Source organism: Gadus morhua, chromosome 11 (assembly GCF_902167405.1).
Source record: "Gadus morhua chromosome 11, gadMor3.0, whole genome shotgun sequence".
Classification (NCBI taxonomy): domain Eukaryota; kingdom Metazoa; phylum Chordata; class Actinopteri; order Gadiformes; family Gadidae; genus Gadus; species Gadus morhua.
The window spans coordinates 15783390-15790354 of record NC_044058.1 but is presented as its reverse complement, the minus strand read 5'-3'; positions in this window follow the sequence as shown (position 1 = coordinate 15790354).

Genomic DNA, 6965 nt, shown 5'->3' with positions numbered 1-6965 from the left:
CATGTAATTTGTGGAGAGGTTAAAGGGTGAAAACATCAGACCGGAATACTGCATCATTAGTTTCATAGGATATTAATGAGGCTATTTGTAATACTATTCATCCTACTAGTTAACTAGCTGTTATTATATGATGCTTCTAGTTCAGCCTGTTTATCTGTCTATTATATGACCGTTTCTACAGCTCATAGTAGTTGTCTACAGTTAAAAAGTAAAAAGACTCAAGACTCACCTGTTCAGAGTCCATCTGGACTCTGCGTAGCCACCCTCCCCCTTCTGGCCACCATTGTACACTGTATTGTGTTGTGTTGTGTTGCATTGTATTGTATTGTATTATAGTACTTAACTGTGTAGCAACTGCAGTAGCTGCTATCATTGCTGTAACACGGGGAATTGGTTAGCCTAGCGATTGTTGTACATGCACTTGGTACTATGAACATCCTTTCTGTACCGACAGCGATATATTGTTGCACTTCTTATGACAAATGTGCTTATTGTAAGTCGCTTTGGATAAAAGCGTCTGCTAAATGCCCTAAATGTAAATGTAAATGTTAATGTACAGTTAGTTTAAGGGACATTTCCTTGATTTTGAAGAAATTCTTACCGTGTGGTAAAGTAGAGCAGTTGGTAATGTATATGTTTGCGGGCATGCCCTGTGTGCACAGATCCATAACAAAATGCACAATGCTGTGGTTTGAATGATGTGTGTGTGTGTGTGTGTGCGTGTGCGTGTGCGTGTGCGTGTGTGTGTGTGTTTGTGTGTGTGCGTGTGTGCGTGTGTACGTGTGTGTGTCTCTGTGTTGACTGTTGCCATGTGGGCAGTCCTTTTCATTCTGCCCACCCAGGTGGCTCTTTAGAAGTACACAACAGTGACTATTCAAAATATGGCACCATGAAAATGGGTTATGGCCATTATGCTACGGCCTCCAAACAACTGAATAAAATACCCAGTGGCTCGAATTGGAGACCCCAACATAAAGGAAGGACACCAGGAAATAAGATGTTTTAACAGGTTTTATTAACCAAATGAAACTATAGCTGAAATGCAGTATGAATACATTACCAAATCAAGAAGTATGCAAACCAAAAGGGACCTGGAGATGCCGGACAAACTCAGCAAAATGGAGGGGGAACCAGGCCACCCCCTATAGGGACGTCGAGGCTGGCTCCCCTCCCTGCCTGACAAAACCAAATTATAAACTAAGAACTAAACGGAAAAGTAGGACTGCCGGCCATCCCCAGGCCTAGATCAAAGATTACAGAAATAAAAGGCTATCTAACAACTTGTACTGTTGGACCAAGGTGTTGCCGGGTCTGTCCTCCTCAAGCAACTGACTTGCTGGCTTTATACAGCAGGCTGGTAATTGGGCGTGGGGATCTCAAATTTGCTGCAGGTGTGTCAGCCTGAGTGCCAGCCTTGTCACCATCAGCAATTCCCACACTGGACAGCTCTGGTGTCACACTGACCTCTGGACCATTTACATCATTTACAACCATCAACAAGAGAGAGAGAGAGAGAGAGAGAGAGAGAGAGAGAGAGAGAGAGAGAGAGAGAGAGAGAGAGAGAGAGAGAGAGAGAGAGAGAGAGAGAGAGAGAGAGAGAGAGAGAGAGAGAGAGAGAGAGAGAAAGAGAAAGAGAGAGAGAGAGAGAGAGAGAGAGAGAGAGAGAGAGAGAGAGAGAGAGAGAGAGAGAGAGAGAGAGAGAGAGAGGGGGAAACCGGCTAATATAGTATGTGAACCTTATTTGTATGTTGTGAGGTTCACATACGACAAAGCATTGAAGCTTGTTTTAAGTTTCTGACCCTTTGCACCCTCGCACGAGAAACTTCTCAGGCTAGATCTGCAAATGCATTAGAAAAAGGGGGAGGAGGTGGGAGGAGGAGGAGAACGAAGAAGAGGATATGATGGGAGGAGGAGGAGGAAGTGGGAGCAGGAGGAGCAGAAGGAGCAGAGGGGGGGGAGGTTCGAGGAGGAAGTGGGAGGAGGAGGAGGAGAAGAAGCAGGAGGAGGTAGTGGGAGGAGGAAGAGAAAGAGGGCGGTGTGAGGAGGATGAAGATGAAGAAGAGGGAGGAGAGAGGTGAAGGAGGAGCCTTCTGGCGTGTGTAGCACAGTGTCAGGGCAAGCTGTGTCTAAACTGTCTCAGTGTATGTTTACACAATCTAATGCACAAGTTCAAAGGTGAAGGGGAAAAGGGCTTTTAATGTTTCCGGGTTTATTTATTCAGCCTAGTGTCTGGTTAAGCAGTGGAGACCACCACTCTGGCACACACATCCCCTCGACCCCTCCACCCCTGGACCCCGGCCCAAAGCCCCCCCAGCCCCCTCCCCTCCAAACAGCACCCACATCCCCACAACCACAACCACCCCCGCCCTCCACAAACCATTGCTGTTCCGGAGGTGTTCCCCACCTCTAGTGACATCACACAGAGCCCCCCGTCTGATTGGAGCAGGGCAACAATGCCGGACTGTGTGAGATGGCAAATGGGGGCAGCAGGTCCACTATTCACTGCTCTGAGGCAAGTTAAATACACACAGTAGTATATAAGAGCAATAAATCACCAGATCACTCCACCACCACAACAGACTCTCTCTCTTATATTGCTGCATCGGCGGGAACGCTTTGTTATGCATCCCGAATAGCCTTTACTAAAGTTTTTTTTATAAGCAGCAGTTCTGACGGTGATACTGATAAATTGCATTGTTTAGAAAAGGGAAATAAAATGCTGAATTATAAATGTGGAAAACGGAAAACATGGCATCATCTGTGTTGCATATGCGCTTATTCTGAACAGATGTCTAAAGAAGCATCCATAGCAAATACACAAAAAGGGCCCAGACATAAACACACGTATACTGTTAGCACTGTGAGCACAATCCAACAGAAACAACTGCATTTCCAGCGATTAGATGGTCCGACCGGAGGTGGGTCATTGACACACATTAAGATGTGCCTTTCTATTCATTCTGCTCAATTCTAAACTCCTCAATTTCAAACAAACCCTTGAGATTTCTTCCTTTACTTTCAAATGTGCTGTTAAAATGATGAGGTTTCAACATCGTCTGGTAGAACGCAGTGGCCAGACTAAACAAGAAAAAAATAAAAGTTGACTGTGAACAGGCGCACTCAAGTTCAATTAAAGTCCAGGAATTCAGTGAAATACTTGAAACCTATCCCCTGCCAAGTGGCCATGGCGGATCTATATTATTATGGATATTTTTACGGTTATTATCATAACAATTTCCTCATGATGCATGGGAGATCACTTAGAATTATGCTATTTTGATGATCCTTGTTTGCTGCGTTCAGTTCTTCGTGGTAATGTTCCTCCCTCTGTGGGTGTTTCTTTGTTCAAGCTATTGAATATTATTGACTCAATTGTTATTTGAGGCATAGATTTCCGTGTTTGATTGGTTGGGTGTGTTGGCTTGGTACCTGCTGATTGGCTGGCCAGATGGCAGTTTGGTTAAAGATCAGCAGATCATTATTTTGCAAATGTCAGCTAAAACACAGAAAAAAGTAGACACACACAAATCCTAACGATCCCTTTTTTGCCTCCGACTACATCCCCCCCTACTTCACGTTTAGTGTCCCACATCATCCCAAATCACTCACACACAATATCTCCTACAATCCTTGCAAACCCCACCTCCACACACAGACACACACACACACACACACACACACACACACACACACACACACACACACACACACACACACACACACATACACACACACACATACACAATTGTAAAGGAGCAGTGCCAGTCAGAGGGGGGGGGGAATCAAGGTAAGGAGTTGTTTGCTTCTCCTCCTGCGCCTCCTCTTCATCCTCCTCCTCCTCCTTCTCCTCCTCCTCCTCTTAATCTGTGACCGCAGCGGTGCCCTGACCATGAGCAACACTGAGCCCTCGTTCGCCCTGGAGGGGGAGTCGCTCCGAGCATCAGCCGTCTTCACTTTAGCTCGTAATTTTTAAGGTTCTGCCTTTCTAGCGTTATTTCTTTTGTTTGTTCCTTTATTCTTTGGTTCTCTCTATCTTTCTTTGAAGACACATGTATCAGCCATGTGTCGATTTTGCCAGGGCAGACTGGGAACATATCTGCACTGCTGAACGAGGTTTGAACCCACAAACAGATGAATACAAAGGGAGAACAACAGAATTACGAACAATTCTTGGATTCACTCATCCTCTGTATCTGTCTGTTCCTAAAGTCTGCATCATGGGGTTACTGCGGACATTTCAAGAGATTGAATAAGTATATTTTCCAGTCCATAGAGACTGAAATGTATATTAAATGTGTCTGTGTATGTGTGTGTGCCAATCAACAAGCCAAATATCTGATGAATACTATGCAGAGAGCACTCAATGTAGCGATGGAGCCCAGATCTTTTCAGAGCTGCCGAGCCACAGTTCTATCTTCCTGTGTCAGCGAGCCTTGCTTTAGCGAGTCCATATTTTAACATCTCAATAGTTTTGCAGATGAGCTGTTGATTCTAAAGAGCCTTCAGTCGGTTACACACCATAGCCATTTCTTAGCTACTGCACATGTTACAGAGTTATCACATGAAACTGTACCAGTTTGTACATCCTTGTTAAGAGGACTTTATGGAATGAGAAGGCGTTCCAGTCCTCCTCAGGCATCTTTCGGGTTTTATTTCGGAGGGAAGTTGGCTTTTTTCCATTTCTTTCTTCTTTCTTCAGTTTACATTTGGGTTACGGCAGGGGTTTTTTTCGTAGTTTTTTGTGTTTCAGCTGGAAATGCTCCGGTTTCCCCGCAACAATTTAATTGCACCGTAACAATATTGAGACTGGGAAAGGAGCTGAGAACTGGAAGGAGGGTGGTGGTGCTGGGTGAAGGAAGAGAGGACCCGGTCTTGAAGCAAAGTAGTGGAGGAAGACAAAGATAAAAAGACAAAATATAAGGAGGGGAACGGAAAATGTAGGAAACAGATCCAGATACATAGCTCCGTTGAAGTCTTTCAATATTGATACGTGTGTCTTCGTTTTACAAGGAGACACACCCATTTGCAGTATCACATACAGGAAAATGTGTGCCCTTATTTTTACACTTAATCAAAAGCAAATGCTAAAGGAAAAGTTACATAATCCGAAAAGCCCAAAAAAATGAGAAATTAAGACAAAAGGAGATCAATCAAGCACCTATGCTTAGAAAACGTTAGATGTGTATATTACTTCAGTACCATTGTGATAAGTTACATGCCACACAGCTAATGGTTTGCTCTGCCGCAACTCGGCAGCATCTGTTCAGTGTCTGTCCGAGAGGGGTGGTGGTGGAGGTGGTGGTGGAGGGGAGAGGAGAGGGGAGGGAGAGGGAGGTATTTTGAGAGGCAACAAGTGGAGAGGGGATTGGGAGATGGGAGAGTATGGTCCAAATTAATGTGATTCAGAACATTGTCCCTGCAATCCTGGACGTTTGTTCCTTTTTCCTTTTTTCCCCCCACGAGAGAAAAAGCTCAATTTCTTAATTCAGACCTTTTTCCTCAGAGATCTAAACGTCTCTGAAGTCGTCAGAAGAGGTCGTTTGCACCGGCATCTGGATCCCGTGGCAGAGCCGGAGGAGCAGAGCAAGCCCGGGGTATAGCGGTGGAGTGCATTCCCATCCCGAGACCCCCACCGCCGCCCCTACCACACCCCCACCCGACCTCCCCTTCCATCCCCACTCCAAACCCACACCCCGCCCCGCCCCGGTCTGTTTATCATAGGATCTGCAAGCTAACGATCAAACATGAAAGGATGACTGCTCGCAAGAGTCTTTTTTAGAATTTGTGGAAATGTGACATCTCTGGAGGCATTTAGCCTGTCATAGCCGCCGCCACTTTTCAAAGGGCTCGGAGAGGAATAGATTAATGCTGCTTCTGTAACAAGCCCCCTTTTCCGTCTGTCCTCCCCTCCCACTAAACACAGCGGCTCCGTATATCTATGTGTAACCATACAGAAAGGAATTACAGACTGCAGGGCAGCAAATCATTTTAAGATGCCATGGATGCATATGTGTGTGTGTTTGTGTGCGTGTGTGTGTATGAGTGTGTGTGCGCGTGAGTGTGTGTGTGTGTGTGTGTGTGTGTGTGTGTGTGTGTGTGTGTGTGTGTGTGTGTGTGTGTGTGTGTGTGTGTGTGTGTGTGTGTGTGTGTTTGTATTTGTGTGTGTGTTTGTGTGTGTGTGTGCGTGTGTATGAATGAACAAAGTACCGGGCATAGTTCTTTAGTTTGCTTTTTGTTTGTTCTTGATTGATAAGACATCTGTGCTTGATTTGTGTCTTGGAAAGCTATTTTGTGCTATATTCAGAATTATAAAATGGACCTAATAATATAACATTACTTTAGATACACAAATTATAGAATAAAGTAGAACCTCCCTGCTCAGGGACACGTTGGCACACTGTATGGTTGTGATCTGGCTCAATTTCCGTGTCCGTTAAATTGAATCTCCACTACGGTAAACAAAAACAGCATGTATCCACGACGTATGTCAGAGTGTAAGGCCCAATCCCACTTCTACCCCTTACCCCTTCCCCTTCCCCCTCCCCCTTGTTTAGAAGGGGTAAGGGGAAGGGGTAAGGGGTAGAAATGGGATTGGGCCTATGTGTTTCCAAGCAAGGGATGTGTAACGAAAAAGGGTTTTGGATTTCAATGATCCATGTGTCCTGAAATATAATGATGTATTGAGCAATAACTCATGCTCTGATGGGTCTTCTTCTTTTAACATTTCAAGTATGACCCAAGACTTGTAGAGATCAGATGCTGCACTTTACCATGCTCGAATATCAAAATTTATGGTTTGAAGAATTAACTTATGGAGCAAAAATAAATCTGTGCACAAGTAAAGTCATTTAGAAGAAGCCTTTATTCAAAGCTACTTACAGTAAATAATTGTTTAGCTAAATGCCATTATTCATCTGGTAGGTCTCAGGGATGTCCAGGGATGTCCAGGGATGCCTTCAGGTACC